This window comes from Aedes albopictus, chromosome 3 (assembly GCF_035046485.1).
Source record: "Aedes albopictus strain Foshan chromosome 3, AalbF5, whole genome shotgun sequence".
NCBI classification, from domain to species: Eukaryota; Metazoa; Arthropoda; class Insecta; order Diptera; family Culicidae; genus Aedes; species Aedes albopictus.
This window is the reverse complement of record NC_085138.1, coordinates 279,636,212-279,659,472: the sequence shown is the minus strand read 5'-3', so window position 1 is coordinate 279,659,472 and position 23,261 is coordinate 279,636,212. Positions and strand designations below refer to the sequence as shown.

General features: G+C 40.4%; 1 protein-coding gene across 5 annotated transcripts in view; it reads left to right on the top strand.

Annotated features, from left to right (window-relative positions):
* LOC109401644 (focal adhesion kinase 1) overlaps positions 1-23,261 on the top strand; it is a 371,816-nt gene that overhangs the window by 288,325 nt on the left and 60,230 nt on the right. For 2 of the 5 annotated variants that reach the window (XM_029857466.2, XM_029857467.2), the window contains exon 1: positions 124-604. The exons of 1 other annotated variant lie outside the window; for it this stretch is intronic. The gene's annotated coding sequence lies outside the window, so the exon portion shown is untranslated. Of the gene's footprint in view, positions 1-123; positions 818-992; positions 1,800-23,261 lie in introns of those variants that run through there. 2 more of the 5 variants (XM_062861005.1, XM_062861004.1) reach the window with 2 other exon arrangements.

The window sequence follows — 23,261 nt, the reverse complement described above, 5'->3', positions numbered from 1 at the left end:
ACAGCATTTGCTTGCACGTTCGTTTTATTGTAACGAAGTCCAAATGATCATCCCTATACATTATATTCCCAATCAACTTGACATCCAGCTGTTCGAATCAAAACAAAACAATATAAAATACGCAAACAGTCACTCTCGGTTTCCGCGAGACTAGCACCAACCAACCACGCAGTCACCTCCGCGGCCCCCAACCCACCCATATTGGCGAGTGATCCACTCGCTCATAAAATTAATGCTCGTGCACTCATACTCACGCCACCATACACGGCGACAACTCTCAGTTAGCCCCCACAGACCACAGAGTAGTCACCCTACGTGTCACGCCCGATGGCGAGTGCTCGCTCGAGGACTCAACCGCGCTCAAGCTGCATGTGTCGCTGCCGCCGTCGTCGTCAACGCTTGGCGCGCTCCCTGATCGACGCAACGTTGACAGATTAGGCGAAGGCGCGGACCGCTACGGATCGTCGTCGGAAGGACGCGCGCACGCTCACACGTTGTTGTTCAATTCGCGGTAGCAGACCCCATCATCATCGCATCCGCGGGGGGAATCGCGCGTGTCTCAAGTAGCTTACTGCTCTGCGTCATTGTTTGTTGTTATCGCGCGGTAAAATGATTTTCTCTTCATTTCGATTTTGTTCGTAGCCGAAGAAGAAGCGAGCTCTCCTAGCATGTGGTGTGGTTGGGCGGGCGGTGTTGGGCTTTGTGAGACGTGGGGACGATGTGCATAGTTGGTGCGTTTTTGTTTGCGAATCTAAAGAAACATCAGCGGCAGTTCATGCGGCAGTGTGCATTAGAGTGACCCAAACTTGCATACAATGTAACGTGCTTGGAAGAACTCACAACCTATTTGAGGGTGAAGTTATAACTGCAGCATTCCTTGGCTTGTCAAATGGAGAATCTACACATGGATTAGAGAAATAACCTAAGACCAAAAGTTTATTTGTTTGGCAATTTCATAGTTACAAACACTTGGAATATGGATTGTCTAATGAGGTCCTTCATATGATCCCTTGGAATATTTTTATGATTCCGATCACGCTTTCATGCAATTTGGATTAAGGATTGCTTAAAGGCAACAGTTTAAAACTTGAAATCCCACATTTGTCCTGTTTTCGGGACCACTCTAGTGTGTATGCAAACAAGTCGTTGACTTGCGGATTTTTCGTCTGAGTAAGCAAGCATCGACACACGTTGGCCGTTGATGGTGCCGCGTAAGCTCGAAGAGAACGGAAAATGTAAATGCATTGCGGAGGACGGAACCCTGAGAAGTACCACTCAGTGCCGCAAGCGTTGCCGAATCGGACGGATTTCATATTTTAAGCCGGGTCGGTTGATTACCACAAGACTAGAAGAAAGTGTGCGACAAACCTCGTGTGCGTGTGGTGGACATATTGTCGGAACAGTTCTCTTCCCTGAGGGATTGCTGCAACACACGGAGCCAGAGTGCGTCTAATAATAGTTCGGTGTGGCACTATTTCCCAGTGTTGTGCCCCAAACACAGTCTTCGCCGATCAACAGATGGGAACCTAAGATATAGGAGTGGAAGATTCTTAGATTGCTAGTGGGCGCCAGCGGGTGTCGTGGGGGAATATGAATATTTGAAATTTTACGATTCAGATCATTGATTTTTACGGTCTGCCATCCGATGCTCTTCTTCCGAGAGTTCAGTGTACCAATCAGTGTGTATCAAGAATATTAATGGCTATACAAGTTATACATATGTGCTGTGCAAATTATCAGCGAAGAAGAAAGCGAAACTGAAACGATTAAGATAGCTGATGATCATCGTATGGATAGTTGTTTGTATTGCGCCATCGAATGGAGCGGTCGCGGCGTGGTGCCTTCTCTCCCCAGCAGAGTCTGCGATAGGTCGGTTCGTCGGCAAAAGACTTTGATGGATTGCGAATGATGGATATCGTGTTTGCGTTTGATGACCTGGTGACCGCCTCCCAGATGGGATTTAATTTGCTAAAAGAGAATGCGATTATGTGCCGCGCTGTGGCTGGCAGTGGGCGGATTGCTTACGAATCAGCATTGTAGTGCTTTGTTTGAGGCAGGGATAGATGTGAGTGGGAATTGTGATAAAGACGTTTTAACAGCCACTTGGGGCTGTCTACTTTGTATGACTACTGGCGTATACCTACCCCTCTTTTAGTTCACGAATTTGTTAAAAGATTGACAAGACAACAGGCACACGGAGCATGCACCAGTGGATACGGAGAAGAAACTATACAACTATCCCTATTCTAATTCTCGATGACGCTAGGTGTTTGCAAGTCCTGATCGAGCATGGACCAAGTCTAGTGCCTAAAGAGGATCGCTGGCCTTCTGAACATTTTGTCAATAGGACAGTTGATGCGGGGTGACTCATTTTCACCCGCACTGTCCACTGATCTTGCCTCTTCGATTACATTGATTTTAGCCGAAGGTACCCCATCTATAGTAACACTACTTCCCAGACGAACCCTGCCGTGCTTGGATCCGCCAATAGGCATGTACATGGCTTTAGTCATATTCACCGCGAACTCGTTCACTGCTGCCTTGTCAAATTCCATCCGTAAATCAGACAAATTGACCGGATTTCTTGAAAATCGTTCTCCAGTTGATGACCTTAGCTCGTCAACCAGAGCGATGTTGAGCAGCAGGCATGAGAATCCATCTTTCCGTAGCGTTCGGCGAGATTCAAATGAAGTTCACCTAAACCGTCTTTAGGCAGTTCTTCAATTACTGTCCCTCATTGCTTCGATCAAACTGGTAAGCTTCATGGGAAATCCGTTCTTGATCATGATTTTCTATTGCTCTGTAAGGTAGATACTGTTGTGTACCACCTTGATGTCCATGAACAGTTGATACGTCGTGTCCTAACATAAATGGAAGATTTGCCGTACGTTGAATATCTGATCCTCGACCACGTTATCCATTCCCGTTCAGATGCTCATCGAAGTGTTGCATCCACCTTTCAATCATCTCATCTTCATCCGCTAAGAGGCTACCGTCCTTATCCCTGAACATTTCAGCTCTCATCATGAGAAGCATTGAGTTTGTGATAGAATTTCGTGTTTCATGGGAACGGCACAGCAATCATATATCTACTCCTCCTGCTCTTCCCAGAGGGCTTTTGTTTCTCTCCAGAAAGAGCCGCTTTTGTTACTCCGACAAACCAGTATTAAAACTTTGGGTTTGGGTTTTAGTCGCCAATCAATTCTCAGGCTGGGCTTATCTCATCTGTGACCAGAGGCGCTTCAGGGGGTCTTAGGAGCATTCCAAGGGGTCTTAGAGAGTTTCACAGAGCCCTAGAGGGTTTCATGGGGGTTCCTGTAGGTCTCAGGAGCACTTCAGAGAGTTACAAGGATGATTCAAGAACGTTTTAGGAGGTTTCAGGTTCGTTTCAGGGAGTCTATGGAGGTTTCCAGGGAGTTCATGGAAGTCTCAGAGGCATTTCAGCGAGTTTCAGGGGGTGTCATGGGCAGGCTTGTAAAGCATCAGTATCAACACAAGGCGTCACACGTTTTTTACAGAGGCGGCTCCTTCAATGTCATCGAATCGTGAGACGATGATCAAGAGAGTCTAGCATTACTATTTCATTTTTCCGTCACGACGGAGCGTGACATGGTTGTAAACTTGGCACCTAAAGGGTGAGTCGATAATTATTGTGCCATTTTCAAACTAACGTAACTTTTTTCCTACTTCACCAAAATCAACCAAATTTTGTACAGTTTCTCCTTAGAGTCTATTGTTTACATAAAATGAATTGAGCAGTTACCAGTGAGATTCCGCTCGATATAGAATAAATTTAGTTCACAGTTCTAAAAAAGATGTTGTACAATCACATGCTAAAATCTAAAATCATGGTGTAGCGCCTTGGAACAATTGATGATTATACATTATCGGATCATCTTAATGTTCGTCAATAGGTTTCAGGAACGGTTGTCAGTGAAACATAAGCTTGGAGCTGGGTGAAAACCAGGCACGATGCGCATAAACAAACCAGAGAGCTTTAATTATTTGTTGCAAGTTGAGCTTGAACATGTCCACATGGAGGGCGTTAATTGAAAATGTCGTGAATTTCACTAAAACGCATCCTAAATTTGAACCTATAACAAAAAGTTGAAAAACATACATATACGAAATAACAGTAAAAATTTGGTTTCATTTCGTTAACTGTAGACAATTTGCGAATCACTTCAAGGTAGGGTGGCACAATAATTAACGACTCACCCTTTACTAGTAAACTGATTGATGTTAATACTGTTTTAATCCGTTGAATCGTGAATATAAGGCCACTTTTTCTGACTTATCTTATACAATGACTGGCCTGAATTTACTGGCATCAGGTGAAAATTTTAATTTCTACACAGCATGGAAGTTTCCACGACCAATAGCAGCACTGATCATTAGCAGCGCTGCTATTGGCCATGACCTTCTTATAACGGCGAACAAGAGTAGCCCCTGTAAGAAACGAGCAGTCACGCGCTTCAATATTTCATTTTGCAATGATCAAGCATCATGACGAAACTTTCACATTGTTTTGAAAATAAAATTTTCACGAGGTCCAAGTAAATTTAAGCTACACATTATATTTAACAGATAAAGTGGACGATTTAACAGATTAAAAAAATAGAAAGAATCCATCAATGTGCAAATAAATGTCTTGTTTACAACAATGTCACGCTGAGCGCTGAGCGAGCATTATTAGACTCTCTCTGTCGTCGTCTATTGATTCGATGACTTTCCCAGTGTCATCGAATCAACAGCTTCTGTAAAAATCGCGTGACAACTTGTGTTGACAATGACGCTATTCAAGTCTGATCCGGAGATATTAGAGGCACTCTAGGGGGTCTCAGGGGCTTTTAAGGGGTTCAAGGGGCGTTTCGGAAAATACCTGAAGGTCCCGGAGCACTTTGGGAGGTCTTAGGGGGTACGCGTATGTCTCACAGGCGTTTCAGGGAGTTTCAGGAGGTCTCATGGGGTTTTAGGGAGGTTTCATGCGATCTCAGAGGCGCTCCAGGAGGTCTCAGGGTCGTTCCAAGGGGTCTCAGGCGTATTTCAGAGGGTCTCAGTAAGGTTCCAGGTCTCAGAAGAGCTTCAGGAGGCCTCAGAAGCGATCTAAAAGAGTCTCAAGGGCTTTTTAAATGATCTCAGGAGCATTTTAGGAGGTCCCAATAGGTTTCAGAGGGTACATGAGGGTCATAGGCATGTTTCGGTTTTTTTTTTCTTTTTATGGCTATCCATTCCCATTAGAATTTGGCCTAGCTTCCTTCAACTTAGTGCTTTTTTAGCACTTCCACAGTTATTATTTAAAGGGATTTCGTTGTCTGCCATTACATGAATTTGTATATTGTGAGGCAAACACAATTGTACACTATGAAGGGACGCAACTTCTTGGCGAAAATGAAACCTTTTAACAACAGCTCATTATTTCTGCAGCTTCAAAACTGCAAGGAATTCAATGTTTATTTAAAAAAAACTACAATGAAATTAGTGCAACTTACATTTTAGTTACATTTTTAGGAATTCCCCAAGATGTGACGCTTCTAACTTAAACTCGTAAGAGGTATCATAGAAGTATACCGACTATTAAATTGTTCCAGTCAGTGAAGAGAATTGTCAGACAAAAGAGGCACAAAACAAGCAATAAATAAGGCGCGACGATTACTCTTTATCCCTACTGGTAACAAATAATGACATGATCTCGAAAATTTTTGTTGCAGACAAAACGGTAGCTGAAATTGTTGCGCACTTTTCAACTCGTGAATAATCAATTATTAGTTATTACTAACCCAAAGTCGAAACTGATAATAGATCTTCAGCAGAGTTGCAGTGTTTACCGACTCGAAGTTACTGTTCGAAAATTGCAATGCAAGGCTTAAAATCCCTAAACTCGTTATGTACGATGTTTATCCTATTATTTTCATGTTGGGACAAACTTACGTCGCATTGGGTGTATTGTCGCAACAAATACAGGCTGCGACATTGTCATTATTGTTGCGCGATGGCTGAATTTTGATTCACTGGTTCCAGTTTTAATCAACTGAATGACTATCGTGAACAAACTTGGGAACTGTCTAGTCAGATGCGATGAGAGTGAGAGAATACAACAGATGGTCTGCGGAACTCGGGACTCACTAATCACTGGAGGAAATCGTACCACTATTTCCAACACTTAAGGTTTCAGGGGGTCTCAGGGGGTGCATTGAGATTTCAGGGACATTTCATGTGGTCTCAAGCGGCCTCTGGGCTGCTTCATTCTTTTGAAACGCTCCTGAAACCTCAATAATTCCTTTGAAATACCCCTGCATGCCCTTAAACTTCTGAGACACGTTCAGAAAAACCCTAAAACCTTTTGAAATATCTCTAAAATGCCTTGAAATGCCTATGAAGCCTCCATCATTTCTTTGAAACATTGAAATCCCCGTAATCTAATTCCGAACAAACATTATTGCTGTACAATGGATGAATAAACCATTCTTAAACTTGACTTTTAAAATTTGAGTTGAATAAGCTGTTATTCAGCTAGCATTGTTACTTGGGTTAAAATACCCCTAAATACTCTTGGAATACCCATTAAAGGTTCCTGAAACCACCCTGATACGAACCTGAAAACCCCTTGAAGCGCCCCAGAAATGCCTAGCAACACCCCTGAAATCTCCATAATCCCATCAAAACGCCCTTGAAACTCCGCAATCATTTGAAAAGCCCCTGTACACACCAAACGCTTTCAGCAATATTTTGCTGAATTCTGCCGAGGTGAAGGGTTCAGCGATTTTTTTTTGCTGAACTTTCGGCAAAGTTTGCAGAATTTCAGCAAAACGTTACTGGTGATCAGCAGAGTTTACTGAACAAATCAGCAAAATTTTGCTGAATTTCAGCAAAATGTTTACTGAAACCTTCAGCTCGGCAAAATTCAGCAAAATTTTGCTGAAACCCTCAATCGATTTTTGATGTGAGTCCTTTTTAATGCTCTTTAAAGGCTCCTGTGACCCCCCTGCATTGTCCTTAAAGCACCATTAAACGTCCCTGAAATCTCCGTAATCCCATTGAAACGCCAACAAAACCTTTCGGAAATCCCCTGACAACCCCCTGAAACGCCCCTGGATATCCTTGGAACTCGCTTTTTTGGGCTGATGCCCAAGTAGAATACCTGTTCTCGTAAACTAAAATTCCTCATCAAACCACTGACCTAATTTATGCACAAAATTCCCTATTTTTATGCTCTTTTTAATGTAAACACCTCTACCCTAGGAGGTATCGGTGTATAGATTTCCAAGTTAAATTAAAATGTCGATCAACAATCATCAATAGAACATGCTTTCAAATTAAATTATAACAAGTACAGGGGGTGGCCAAAATGTTTGGGATAGGCAACTTCTTTTCTCCCACAAAAAAATTCAACATGCTATAACTTTTCATAGAGTGCATCAAAAAATCTCAATTTTTTACTGTTTATCAACCTGTTATATGTGCATCATTGGTACAAATTTGGGCTCGATTGAATAATTTTTCGCGAAGTTAGAACTGTTCGGGTCAAACACTATTTTTTAGACAACTCATTTTTGAGCTATCATATCTCGGAAACCAGTGAACCGAATTGAATGAATTTTTTAACGTTTATCAACAATATGTTGATACTAAATACAACGTTATAAAATGTAATATTTTCTCACGGTGAGTTAAGTTATACTGGGTTGAAACTTTTACCCATATAGAGGAAAATAAGTCAAATTTACAATATCACATAAAAATTACTAAATGTGTTCTTCCTTTAATCTAAATAGGCTCTAATATATCTGATTAAAGATAAATTGAGAACAGAAGTGGAAAATCTTTGAACATCAACACTAAAATTTATTGACATTGACATAAAAAAAATACATTTTTTCGAGAAAAATCCAAAAAGTATCAATCCATGATAACTTTTTTCAACGTTCAAAAAGTATCTATGTTTTAATGGTTTGTGAAGCATTTGTATATTGTTAGTGTACGTTCAAAATTTCATTCAATTCGGTTCACTGGTTTCCGAGATATGACAGCTCAAAAATGAGTTGTCTATAAAATAGTGTTTTACCCGAACGGTTCTAACTTTGCGAAAGATTAATCAATCGAGCCCAAATTTGTACCAATGATGCACATATAATAGGTTGACAAACAGTCAAAATTTGAGATGTTTTGATGCACTCTATGAAAAGTTATAGCATGTTGAACTTTTTTGTGAGAGAAAAAAAAGTTGCCTATCCCAAACATTTTGGCCATCCCCTGTATATGTGTTACGGTGGATAAACCATTGGTATGTGGTGGCCTGATCTGCATAGCCACCTGCTTGTATAGTCTATTCTTATAATCTGGTTCCATGATATGACCTTAGGACATGTGGCGGATCTCCGCATTTTCTATGCACCGGATAGCTTAATTATGATTGATTTATTACTCATAAACCGCCAAGAAGTTGTTTCCAACTTCATACACTAAACCAAATACATACCGCTCAACCAGTAGCCATGATAACTTATTCCAGCAGAGAAGTAAAACCAGTTTGCGCTAATGCGCGTGGTTGTACAAATCCATAACACTGCGGTGTGTCTCCGCGGATTATTGATTACTGGATCTGTACAATAACTAGTTACACCCCCTCAAGCGTGCACACATAATTGGCCCTGTTCTAGATGCGATGTACGTAGTCATAAGTCTACGATCAACCTGCCCCATGGGATGAACCGATGAACGACTGCTGTCACAAACGCTACGTTCGATTTTCAGCGACCCACTCAATCCCAAGTTATTCCCGAACCGTATCTGTCATTTGAGACGGCAATAAATTACCATTCAAAAAAGAACAACAAAAACGCTGAAGTAGTTCATTACGAAATCGACGGACGCATTCTACTTTGCCACTTCATGCAAGTATGTAGTATAATTGAGAGAATTCGTATGTGACCGAATAGGTGTCGCCTTGAATATGGTGATCTGGACTTGTGGATTATTTCAGAGAACCACGATTGAAATACAAAGCACAGACAACATCTGTTGTAGGGTAAATCAAGTTCATTATAATTTTGCAATTTATAGCTGATAAAGCACGCGTAAATTTACTCGAACGGAGTTTCTTATCTGGTCTACTCCTTGATTCTCGCTCATTTGTTTTGTGTTTGCTATTTATAACCATAAACATATTCTAACAATAGCTTACGGCGCGTAATGGCACACTTGACCTCCGACCTTGGTGATAGAACTGGTACTTCCTAATTCCGGCCCGTGTGGCGGCGAAAGATCAAACAAACGATAATTTCGTATGCCGTATCGGTACCACCACCAAATTTCCAATAAGGTGCAGTCCAACGATATGGTTTCACGGCCAAGCGCACACACCTATTGCTGCAATCTTAATTTAATATATACAATTCAATATAATAATCACGGAAAGGTGCAAAACTTGCGCTCGCCTCTGCCGTGACAGGTCTCTGTCTTTTGCACAATAAAATTGGCAAAATTATTGTTTCATTGACGCGACTGTGGCATGTCGCCTACCGACACACCTACGACGTGCCTCAAGTTGAGCGAGCACTCTTCTCGGGTACTTCTGCCATTTAGGAGTATGACAAACGTACCTATGGAGAATAACGGAGGCGCCAAATAGATACACTACCTTGGTAGAAACGCTTTTTCGGAATTCAGGAACATCGTTTCAAATGCACTTTCAAATGAGGTAAAATAGTCCAAACTATAGAGTGTGTATGCCATGATTATTCTTCTTCTACTTCATGGCGTGACGTCCTCACTGACATAAAGCCTGCTTCTCAGCTTAGTGTTCTATTTTTACTGTGTATCGTTCTTGAAGATCTCTGCAAAGCCTGGTCCAGATAGAACCATTCCAGGCCAGACGATCATATGTGTAGACCATATTGTCACGCTCCGTGCACGTAATTCTGAACAACTTTTTCAAAGACTTTGTAATTTTGAACAACTTTGTCAAAGACTTCATAATGCTAAATCCCATACTTTACGAGATATATTGCGTTATATGTGCATGACCCCTAGAAATCATATATTTCATCATAACTTTTTAAAGGAATTTTGTACATTTTCTTCGTCTTCTACTAAGTTGTTTAGAATGTAAAAATACATGTTTTTGCTGAACACCAAAAAACGCTAACTTTTGGAATAAAAAAGTTATTAACAAATTACAGATTTTTATAGGGTAACTTTGAACAAGTCTAACTGCTTTCGGTGCAAAATGGCGCAGAGAACCGTTTCGAATAAGGAAACGACTATGTTTCTACTTTATGAAAATGGCTTAAACTTTTGTATGCAAGTGTATTCTTTATGTGTTATGGTAAATAAACAAACAATTATCAAATATTGAAATTAATTAATAACTTCTTCATTTAACGAGATAGAAGTAAAGTATGAGATTTAGCATTATGACGTCTTTGACAAAGTTTTTCAAAATTGCATTTTGCACAACTTTGCCGAAGACATTAAACGTCTATCTGCATTTTTTTAAATATTTTTTTTATCTCACTTATAGGTGGATTGATTATCCAGCTCCTCATGTCAAAAGATGCGCTTTGTCTTATGTAGAAACTTCTCCGAAGAAACTATAAAATGAACGGTTAAAAAGTTATTAAAAAAAAAGCGCACGAAATCGGCCAAATAAAACACTGTGCCGTGGTAGACTGAGGCAAGTCAACGGATCGCAAGAATCTCTATCTCCATTTACTAGGAAAAAGTATTCAACCCTCTCAACTATAAAAGGATGTGGCAGTGGCATCCTGAGAAAATCTTCAGAGCCTCATTGAAACACAGTACAAGACAGTTTTGGCCCATACAAACGAAGCGTTACATGTTATGTGGCGTAGTTAGTTAACGTGCCCTGTCTACCGAATTTAGGTGTCATAGGTTCAAATCTCATCAGAGCTAGGTGGATCTTTTGCACATTTTTTTTAGTATTATCGAAATAAAGAAAAGACTATTCCCTAATTTAGTTATGAGATCAGGTTTGCATCTCACCATGTGGCACGAATAATAAATAAAAAAAAACCTTATAGTACGACAGACTATCTTGGAGCTGCTCGATACTTTACCGGTACATTATGAATACGCAATAAATCAAAATTAATTGACGAACGCTACTTGCATGTTTCGCCATTTATTTTTTTTGTCGTAATCTGTGCACATTCTACCACCTTCTGCATCACAGACTTTGTAGCATTTATTCCACTTTATGGGATGGGATGGGTTCTCCGATCTACACCGCATGCAGAAGGATTTGTTCTCACTTTACCACCAACAGGAGTGCAGCCCCTCTTGAGCTTTTATCGAAAACGTTTCGGAACAAATAAAGCACAAATGGAAAAAAAAACGAACAGACACACCAAGCTCAGCTGCTGTTATTCTCCAGGGCCGGGAGCTGGACGGACCAGACAAGACATCATTGTCGATTTATAACCTTAATCCGGGTGATCTGCACCTCGTCGCACTCCACCCAACCCGCGAGTGCTGTACCGTCGTTGCGGCGGGTTGTCCAATTCTTATTTTAGTGTTGTTTACGAAAGGGTTCTCCGAGGTCGCCCTCCGTCAACTGGCTATCTGCTGGCTTTGTAACTGCTGGCTAGAGTACCTTGTAGACTACTACGGCCAACAGTCAGTCGATCAGCGCAGCATAGCAGCTTCAATGGTGACGTACGAGGACCGAACTCTTACTTTCATCCTCCGGTTCGGTCCGGTCCGGAGGCTATACGGGGGCCTTATGCGAATTTGGCTCGCGCTCTCGAAAGGAAGGCGATTATCGACGACGCGCATTAAATTGTTTAAGATTCAATTTTTCAACCAATTAAGCTCGATTGGCGTGCTTAACGGGGCCGTTAAAATGTCAGCGGGGCGGGAATAAATCCGCGCGCGGATTATTGATTTCGCCTTTTTTTTACGAGCTAGAAATCGCTCATGAGAAATAACTACAGGATGAAACTATGCGGTAACGGTGAACAGCTGACTTCTTTTTTTAGGGTTGATGTGGTTGATGGTGGATTGAGTATGAAAGGTACGAATCAATCCAATTGGGTTCAACATATAAACTCCCGATCAAAAGTTTAGGGTCACCCCCTCAAAAACATGTCATTTTTTAGGCCCATATCTCCGCCAATTTGCGTTCGATTTAAAAACCCTACGTCTCATTCAAAAGATAATAAGTCAAAGAAACTTTGAACATGATTTAAATAAAACTTTTCCAAAAATATTAGTATGTAAACTTAAGCTAAAGTTGCCAAATTTTCTAAAAAAAATAATCTAAATTACAGCAGTTTCGCTGGAAATTGGGTTGACCAAATTTTAAGATGAGAACCTTAGTTTATATTCATTTTTTAGAAAATTTGGTAACTTTGGAATAAGTTTACATACGAATAATTTTGTAAAAGTTTCATCTAAATCATGTTCAAAGTTTCTTTAACTTATTATCACAGACAAACATACGTAACAGTTGCGAAATTCCCATCGACCACGCTTTTAACGATCATTTTAAATTATCATAGTTGTGGCTTTCACAACCAGTGGCGCGCGCATCGTTTTGCTATGCGTTTGACGTTTCACACTAGCGCCTTCTGTTAACGATATTGCACAACACAGTGATTCGCGCAACTTTTCCACCAGGTGATGGTAGTGTGAGCTGGGCGATGGATTTCCATGAAAATCGTTCAAGGTGTTACGTCTGTTATTATCTTTTGAATAAGACCTAGGATTTTGAAATCAGACGCAAATTGGCGGAGATATGGGCCTAAAAAATGACATGTTTTTGAGGGGGTGACCCCAAACTTTTGATCGGAAGTGTACAAGCTTTTAATGACAGTTTTGATATTAAGCCAAGGCCTGACATCAACTTCTGCCGATTGAAAACTCTATAGTGAAAACCATAATTGAGTTTCTGATAGATTTACTGACTTTATGGTCATAGGTCAAGTTTAAAGTTAATGTTTTACGGAAAACCCGGATTAATAAAAAAAATACGAACACCGTCTTTAGTCAGCTGCTGTCCTTTAAAGCGATTTTTGCTAGTTTTTTTTTGCAAAACTCTTAAAATTCCATCATTTTTTTGCAATTTCTTCATTGAATTTACAAAATTTTCTAAGAATTCTGCCATAAATTGCATTCAAATTCAGGGAGAAAATCATTCAAGACCTCAGCCATACTTCCCTATAGAAATTCAAAACGAAATTTTGAAACTGCTATATAAATTTACAGTGGTTTTCAAACTATTCAAGCTCGTGACCCGTTTTTGTTACCGATCAAAAAAAAACGATCAATTCTGACTATACATGTCAATGGTTGCTCCTCCGTGATTGATCTGAACTGGTGCCAGTTGCACTGAGATCCAACTGAATAAGGGGCTGGGACATTCCACTTATTCTCAAAGTGCAATTTTAGCAGCTCATGCATATTTGATCAATAACGGCGCCGGCCAAGTCCTTATAGTCAGCTGGGAAGGGAAAGGAATGTTAGAGTGTACTGGTTGTTGCTACTAGAGACCGAGAGCACTCTGCGTCCCCACAATCAGCACGGACTGGGGTAATTGTTAGATGGAAAGGATGGGAGATCTGGGAGTCACCGTTGGGTCGGTGATGCGATCCATGGATTGGGGGTTATTTATAGTGTTCGTGATAGATTGTGTGGTGAATAAGGTGAATAAGGTTAAGCGGCACAGCACGCTTTTGGTTGCATAACTTATAGGCGTTATATATACACTGTGCTGTGAGTAGAAGTTGGAAGGGAGGGAAACGACTTTTTTCAATTCGTTTCTGGTTCTAGCGATGGCTATGAACATATGAATATACATGAGTTGTATATGTAGAGAAGAGAGAGCGAGAGAAAGTGGATAGAAAGATACAAAGTAGGATGAAAAGGACGGGCCAGGGATTGAACCCATGACCTTCTGCATACGAATCAGAAGCGGTAGCCACTAGACCACCAAGCCCACCAAGCTCGTGACCCGTTTTTGTTACCAACCATAAAATAAAGTAATCTAATAATTAAAAAAAAATAACTAGCCTTAACTACTTTGGAAAACTCTTACTATCGAAGGCTTCATTTTTTTTTTAATAAGTAGACGTGTTTCTATATCTTTGAAAATCACAGTGGTTTACTAAATAAACCAAAAGATATGAACATCTAATAATGATAAAACATATTCTTACATAATTAACCGCTGGTCTCAAAATCGTGCTTCAAAAATCAAAAAGCATAACAGTTTCTGAGCTACTAATAAAAACGAGTTTCACAATGTTTAAACACGGAGAATTTACCCAAATTCAAATATCTTGCGTTGTAGTTAACCAATTGGTGAATAGAAAACTGAACAAGATATCTGTCGATCCTCTGAACACAATTCTTGTGTTGAGTTGATCTAAGTCCTTTTATTGGCGAGTTTATGGGACAAGCTCCTTCAATTTTTGCAAAATTATCTAACATTTTTAGTCTCCATTCCACTCGGTCCATGGCAGTTTGTCTCCAGTTCCGCACTATGCGTAGGGTCCGCAGATCGTCCTCCACTTGGTCGACCCACCTAGCTCGCTGCGCTCCACGTCTTCTTTCACCGGTCGGATGACTCTCGAGAACCATTTTAGTCGGGTTGCTATCCGACATCCTGATGACGTGACCCGCCCACCGTAGCCTCCCAATTTTCGCGGTATGGACGATTGTTGGTTCTCTTAGCAGCTGATGCAGCTCGTGCTTCATTCGCCTTCTCCAGGTCCCGTCTTCCATCTGCACTCCGCCGTAGATGGTACGCAACACCTTCCGTTCGAAAACCCTAAGGGCGCGTTGGTCCTCTGCACGTAGGGTCCATGTTTCGTGCCCATAGAGGACGACCGGTCTAATCAGCGTTTTGTAGATGATTAACTTCGTGTTACGGCGAACTTTATTCGATCGTGGAGTTCTGCGGAGTCCAAAGTAAGAACGATTTCTTGCCACAATGCGCCTCTGAATTTCTCTGTTGGTGTCGTTGTCGGCGGTTACCAGTGAGCCCAAGTACACGAATTCTTCAACCGCCTCGATTTCATCACCGTCGATATAAATTCGGGGTGGCGGGCGCGGTGAGCCCTTTGCCATCATGTACTTTGTCTTCGACACATTAATGACTAATCCGATTCGCCTGGCTTCACTCTTTAGTTGGATGTACGTTTCCGCCATCGTCTCAAATTTACGAGCAATAATATCAATATCATCAGCGAAACCAAGCAGCTAAACGGACTTCGTGAAAATCGTACTACTCGTGTTAATCCCCGCTCTCCTTATTACACCCTCTAACGCAATAATGAACAGCAAGCACGAAAGACCATCTCCTTGCCGTAACCCTTTGCGAGATTCGAAGGGACTCGAGAGTGTCCCTGATACTCGAACTACGCACATCACTCCATCCATCGTTGCCTTGATCAATCGTATCAGTTTATCCGGGAATCCGTATTCGTGCATAATCTGCCATAGCTGTTCTCGATCGATTGTATCATATCGCCGATTTGAAATCGATGAACAAGTGATGTGTGGGCACGTTGTATTCGCGGCATTTCTGCAACACCTGGCGGATGGCGAACATCTGATCCGTTGTAGTGCGTTCACCCATGAATCCAGCCTGATATTGCCCCACGAACTCTCTTGCAATCGGTGATAGACGGCGGCATAAAATTTGGGAGAGTATCTTGTAGGCAGCGCTCAGTAGTGTGATCGCGCGGTAGTTTCCGCAATCCAACTTGTCGCCCAGTTTGTAGATGGGACACACGATACCTTCCATCCATTCCTCCGGTAATACTTCCTCCTCCCAAATCTTGGTAATGACCCAGTGTAGTGCTCTCACCAGTGCTTCTCCACCGTATTTTAGGAGCTCGCTTGGTTGTTGATCTGCCTCAGCGGCTTTGTTGTTTTTCAACCGGCCAACCTCCTCCATAATATCCGGAAGTCTTTCGTCCTGTTCACATATTCCTAGATCTGTTACCAAGACACTTTCGGTACTTGCAACGTCGCCATTGAGGTGCTCATCGTAATGCTGCCGCCACCTCTCGACCACCTCACGCTCGCTCGTGAGAATATTCTCGTGATTATCTCGGCACATGTCGGCTTGTGGCACAAAGCCTCTGCGCGAGCGGTTCAGCTTCTCGTAGAACTTTCGTGTGTCCTTAGCGCGGTACAGCTCTTCCATCGCTTCGCGATCTAGTTCTTCCTGCTGGCGCTTCTTCATCCGGAAGACTGAGTTCTGCCTGTTCCGCGCCTGTTTGTAACGTGCCTCATTCGCTCTCGTACGGTGTTGCAGCATTCTCGCCCATGCTGCATTCTTCTCGTTTTTCAACTGTTCACATTCGAGTAAAAACTTGAGACGGGCTTGGTGGTCTAGTGGCTACCGCTTCTGATTCGTATGCAGAAGGTCATGGGTTCAATCCCTGGCTCGTCCCTTTCATCCTACTTTGTATCTTTCTATCCACTTCCTCTCTCTCTCTTCTCTACATATACAACTCATGTATATTCATATGTTTATAGCCATCGCTAGAACCAGAAACGAATTGGAAAAACGTCGTTTCCCTCCCTTCCAATTTCCACGCACAGAACAGTGTATATATAACGCCTGCAAGTTATGCAACCAAAGCGTGCTGTGCCGCTTGACCTAATTCACCTCATTCACCACACAATCTATCATCTTACGAACACTATAAATAACCCCCTATCCATGGATCGCATCACCGACCCAACGGTGACTCCCAGATCTCCCATCCTTTCCGTCTAACAAATACCCCAGTCCGTGCTGGTTGTGGGGATGCAGAGGTGATCTCGGTCTTTAGTAGCAACAACCAGCACACTCTAACATTCCTTTCCCTTCCCAACTGACTATAAGGACGTGGCCGGCGCCGTTATTGATCCAAAATGTATGAGCTGCTAGAATTGCACTTTGAGAATAAGTGGAGTGTCCCAGCCCTTATTCATTTGGATCACAGTGCAATTGGTACCAGCTCAGATCAATCACGGAGTAGCAACCATTGACATGTATAGTCAGATTTGATCGTTTTTTGATCGTTTTGATCGTTCACATTCGAGTAAAAACTTCATCTCAATCGGAGATTGGTTACAAAAAAAATAAGAGTATTAGCTTGGATTCCTTCCCAAATTGTTCCGTGGATTTCCTTAGACAATTTTCCAGCGATTCTTTTCAGGAAGTCTTCCGCGGATTATTTATGAAAGTTCTTTTAGGATATCTACTATGAATTTCTCCAGAAATTGCTCTAGAATTATCACTACAATTTTCTCTAGATCAGCCTTTCTCAAATTTCTTTATCGATGCGTGAATTTATTAAGGCTGGTGGATCGCAACCCATAGTTTGAGAAAGGCGGCTCTAGAGGATCCTCCAGAAACTTCTCCGAAAGCCTCCTTAACGAATTTAATCAGAAATGTTTCTTAGGAATCTCTACAGGATTTTTTATCGAAATGTATCGAGATTTTTTTTCTCTAGAGACCTTTGTAGAAGCTGATCCAGGCGTTTCTCCAAGTATTTCTTCAGGAATATATCCACAGATAGTTCCTGGAATACTTTCAGTAAGTTTTCCAAGAATTTTATTCATGAGTTTAAACGCATTTTTTTATAACACAGCAAACTTTTCTAGAAGCAGCAGCAGGCTATCCTATGAGTTTTTTTTCTCAGGTATTTCTCCACAAAGTTCTTCAAAAATTCCTGCTGGAATTTTTTTTTCAGATATTCCTCTAGAGATTCATTCAAGATTATTTTTCTAGATTTCTTCAAAACCTTCCTCTGGGATTCTTTTTCCTGCTTGACTTCCTTCAAATATTCCGTCAGGAATTCTTTCAAAAATATATTCAGAATTTAGGCGATTTCTTCAGGAATTTCAATGATGGATTTTGCTAAAGTTCTTTCATGTTTTTTTTTCGTTCATCTAAAATGATTGCATACTGTTTTCTGCAGAATTACTGTTATTTTTATGTAGAAATTTCTCATGTGGCTCCGTCAACAAATTCATCAACAAATTTCCTGGGATACCTGCAAAGATTCATGAAAGATTCATGAAGGGATTTGAAAGAATTCTCGAAAGAATCTCTGATGGAAATTCTAGGAATTCTTTGGATGGTTGTCTCAAAGGATTCCTTTTTATTAAAATTCCAGGTCCCCAGGTCTCTTTAAAGATTCCAGAAGAAATACTGGAACATTTTCTGTAGATATTCCTGGAATACATTCTTGAAACATTTTCTAAAATCATCTCTGAAGGAATTTCTGGATGGATTCCTGAAAAAAGTCCTTAAGATACCTCCTTTATTTCTAAAAGAAAAGAAATAAATCATGGGACACTTCTGGAGGAACTCTGAAAGTAATTTCAAGAAAAAAAAAATGCAGGAGCTAATCCTGTAGAAATCGGTGGAGGAATAATTGAAGGAATTCCCTAAAAATATCTACCGAAATCCCCGCAGAAATTACAGCGAACGGTAGTGTTGGAATTCTTGAATAAAACATTCAATAAATTTTTCAGGAATCCTTGGAAAAACTCCTCCAGATACCTCTGGATGAATTCGTAGAAGAATTGCTTGTACAATTTCTGAAGCGATTTTACATAAAAACCACAGAAGAAAAATTCGTGGAAGATGAATTCCTGAAAGAATTCCTACAGAAACAAAAAAAACGAACTTCGGCGCAAATTTTTGGGAATAAATAGTTTTCAAAGGATCTTTGAAAGAATACCTGAAAGAAATAACTGCAGGTATCCATATTTCTTGAACAAATCATAGTAAAAATGCCCAGGAATATATTCTGAAGTGATTTTTGCAGGTATTGTTGAGAAAATCTTCGAATAAATTCATCCCGAGAATAAACTCTAATCAATCCCTGGGGAAATTTCTAATTGAATGCCCAAAAGACTCCCTGAATAAATGGAATAATTAGAGGAGTTTCTGAAGGAATCTCCGATTCTCTGTGAAAAACATGCTCCTGGAATTGCATCTTTGGAAGAAATCTTTGTTCACATGGAGAAATCCTTGGAGGTATCCTAGAAGAATTTCTTTAGAAATTTCTTAGAAAAATTTGTGGAGAAATACTAAAGGAAAACTACTGATAGAAATTCTGATAATATTCGAAAGTTCCAACAAAAACGTTTAAAGAAATTAATCAACAATAACATGCAGTAACTTTCATAGCCATCCTTGAAGGAATTTCTCAATTCATCCCTAAGAGAATCCTAGCCGGAATTTCCGAATGAATTTATGAATGAACTCGTAGACTAGTTCCAACAAAAATATTTTGGGAAATTTCTCGAAAAACTCCTTATGTAGACTCGAAGAAAACTCCTGGATGAAATCCGGAAAGAATCTTTTAAAGAATCCCTAGTGAAATTTTCAAAGAAATGCGTGAATTGATTGATTTGTCTTTATTAGAGAGACTTTCAGCCCTTGGCTGGTTCGTCTCTAGAAATGCGTGAACAGGAATGCATTCAAAATGGACCCTTGGAGCAATCTTCTCGGGAATTCTTGCTTAAATCATTTAGAGAAATTCTGAATTTAGAATTTAGAAATTTTGATGGTGTTCCGGAAGGTAATCATGAAGAGAAGTACATGGGAAGAACTACATTCCAAAAGAATACTCGGAGGACTCTTGAGAATTCTTGCTGACCTCATAAAAAGAATATCTGCAAGAATGCCTCTTCCGCGATATTTTTAGAAGTATTTCGTAAAAAAATAATTCACTGAGTGGTTCCCCCGGAAAAAAAAATTTATAAAGCATAACATTGAAGTCATTCGTACTGGGGTTTTCCAGTAAGGTTGGCGCTGATATTTGGAAACCTTGAGTAACCAGCTCTGATTTGACCATGACAACCAGGGGCGTTTAATTTCGTTTCAATGAGACACTTTCATGCAACATTTGAATGAGTAACTTTATCTGTTTGACACACTATTCGAGTCTTTCTTTCCTATTCGGAAAACGTTCTCATTCATCGTATCACTCGGTAGTCTCTCTTCGGGGTGGCGTTGCTTGTGCTTCACTCGGCAGAGCATTAGTGTCTCACTCTTGCGCGTTAGTCTCTCAATGGTTACAGGCGCCGGTTAATTGGATTTAAGCGATCGAACTTGTGTTCCTTTTTCATAAAACATAACGATCATTCTATTGGCGTGCACCACTGTTTGAAAAATTGTTTTAAATAGTGTTTTTAGCACATTGAAATTTTTCAATGACCCACAATTGAAACGAAAATCCAAAGTGTTTCACTTCAATTTTCAAACACACTTGTTTCAGTAGCAATAATGAATGAGCGTGTTGCAGTGTGAGTTATGAAGCATCGCAGCAGTCCCGCCGCATGGGAAACGATTTGCTACAGCTTTCGTGCGTCATGTTTTCCTTTCGAAAATGCACGTCCCTGATGACAACACTGCTCCACATGAACATCTGAAAAGTTTTCTCGAGATGTAGCTCCAGGAATCCTACAATGTTTTTTATTACAATTTCATCTAGTGTGTTTTAAAAAAGTTCTTCAATATTTCCTACATTAATTTTTTCTATGGTTTAATGGATTCCTGCAGGGCCTTTCAGAGCAATTCATGACATAACTTTTAGAAGAAATCCTAAAACAATTGTTTATGTAACTTGTTTATTGAAGAATTACTGTTGGAATTCCTAGAGAACTTCTGGGAAATCCTGTACTTGTTCAGGAATCCCTGAAAATAAAACTACTCAAAGAATTTCTGAAGTAAACCCTACTGCCCAACAAAACATCCAAAACATCAAAATTAAATAATTTTAAAGTTATTCAATTTTGATCGCGAAATTGATCATTTCAAACACTGCACAATGGATCACGAACCAGATTTACGAGGAAAGATGCATTCAGTGCCTTCAAGTGATTTTTGAGACAAATATGGTCTTCTACAAAGTTATCCCTAATAATAATGTGCATGAACATTAGGGTGGCCCCTATTTTCAAAGAAATTGAAAATGGAAATCAAACTTTTTTATTTGCAAGAATAACTATTTACTTTCTTCGGAAAAGGTGTAGATCTATTAATTTTGAGTAAGCTTTCTGAAGACAGTTTTAATGTAGCTTTAAAATTGATCGATCTAGAGATCTTTTCTGGATTAGCTTAGGGTGGTTCAAGATAAACCGGTTTTCTGGCATTAACTTTTTCTGTTTTGATTTTTCATCAAAATCAACCAAGAAACACTTGTAGAGGATTTGAAGACGCGTCCCAGCTCGTTATATTATCTTTTCAAAAAACTATGATTATGAAAAAAAACACCTGTAACTATTGAATCAAAAGAGATAACAACAAGTGCTCTACAAGTGTTTCTTGGGCGACTTTGATGAAAAATCGAAACTGAAAAAGTAAATGCCAGAAAACCGCTTTTTCTTGAATCACCCTAAGCTAATTCAGTAATATATCTCTTGATCGGTCAATTTTGAAGCTACATAAAAACTGTCTTCAGCAAACTTGCTCAAAATTGATAGATCTATAACTTTTCCGAAGAAAGTGTATAGTTGTTCTTGCAAACAAAAAAGTTTGGTTTCCAATTTCTTTAAAAATATGGACCACCCTAATTTTCATGCACATTGGAAAGAGGGCTTTATTATTAGGGATAATTTTCAAATGATTTTTGAGACCATTTTTGTCTCAAAAATCATTTGAAGGCGCTGAATTCATCTTTCTTCGTGAATCTGGTTCCTGGACCACTGTGACTGCACTGGAAGTGTTTGCCACAATATTGAGTGCGAAGACTTGTGAAGGCTTTTCTCAAAGCCAAAACTACCACGATTTTATAACTCTTTCGGCACCGCATTGCAAAAACGAACGATTTACTGATAAACTTTTTTCGACCGACCATCTCAACAGCGCAGGGCAATCTGCCTTTATTTCAATTATAATTCAAATACAATCGATTTCAATATTCAGGGATGTTCATTTTTCCGCCTAACATACATATGAATATTTCACCTGGCACGCTGGTCCCAACTGAGAATGACCCTGCTTTCCAGATTAAGTATTATATCATAGGGGATAGTGGGTTGTTAATATGCACCCCCAAGCCACCATGGTCAAATAACTGATTTACCTGGACAACCTGATTTTATGGGCGTCTTGCATTTTGAAAGATAGTTTACTACTTTGACTAAGATAACTTATGGCTCGCGTCATATCAAGTTTACTGAACCAAATAGCAATTTAACGCATCTTGAGGTGGAGCGAAACGACTTCTGGCATTTCCCGCTTTAAATTCGTATGAATTACCATGTGGTTCCATCCAACTGTTTGTGGCATGCGTAGGAGGCGGATGGTAGTTAATGGGTTGATTTCATATAATCAGCGCGCAATTGCTTAGATTCCGTGCGCTTCAAATTAGACAATTTATCCAAATGTGGGAAATCATTGTTTTCCACGCTTTAAAATTCAATATTTTAGTAATTCTGGGACTTAACCGGTTAAACTTTACATCTAATTATCTTGCATCTGAAGCAAACTTCATTTATATAATGAAATAGCGTGAGGGCGTTTTGCCCCAGGGGTGTGTATTACCCCAGGTTACCATAGTGCATTCGTAAATCATTCGATAGGTACGTCGATACTTTATGTCCAAGGAAGTCAACACATTTACACCACCCAATGATCCTGTACGGACCGGGAATCGATTATGCTAAACAAAGTTTTGCTGAATACCGCACATCTATTGATGTAGACCGCTTTGGCTATATGGTAGAGGGCCCAAGATAAAAAAAAGGATCAATTTTTACATAGTTTCCAATGTAAATATAAGTATCTGACATTCGTCACTGCTTCAAATCAACACGATTGATCTTGTCAGCTTAACGACAGTGACTCATGTAAACACGTAATGACCTCAGCGGTCCTTTGCTTTCAAAACACTAGAACCCGTCCCAGTCCCAAAACGGCGAACCCTTACCCGGAGAACCGCCATAAAACCAGCAACAAGTTCCACCCAACGCTTCTATTGTCATTCAAACAGCATCGCCGCAAGCATCTAACGCCATATATCTTCAATTCCCAATAGTTCTCTAGCTTAGAGAAAAAAAACCTCTACAAATTTATAATGGCTATATTGGAAACAAAGTCCCCCGCCCCCAGTTTCAACGAGCCCCATCTGAGACCACCTACCCCCCTAAATATTATTGGGCCCCAGCGGCACCGCGAGTCAGTCACGCTATCTCTCTGCATTGGCGCGATTTGCGTAGGTGTCATCCACACGACGACGACGACGATCCAAACTTGTCGGTTCTCGGCTTTCAGTTTGTAT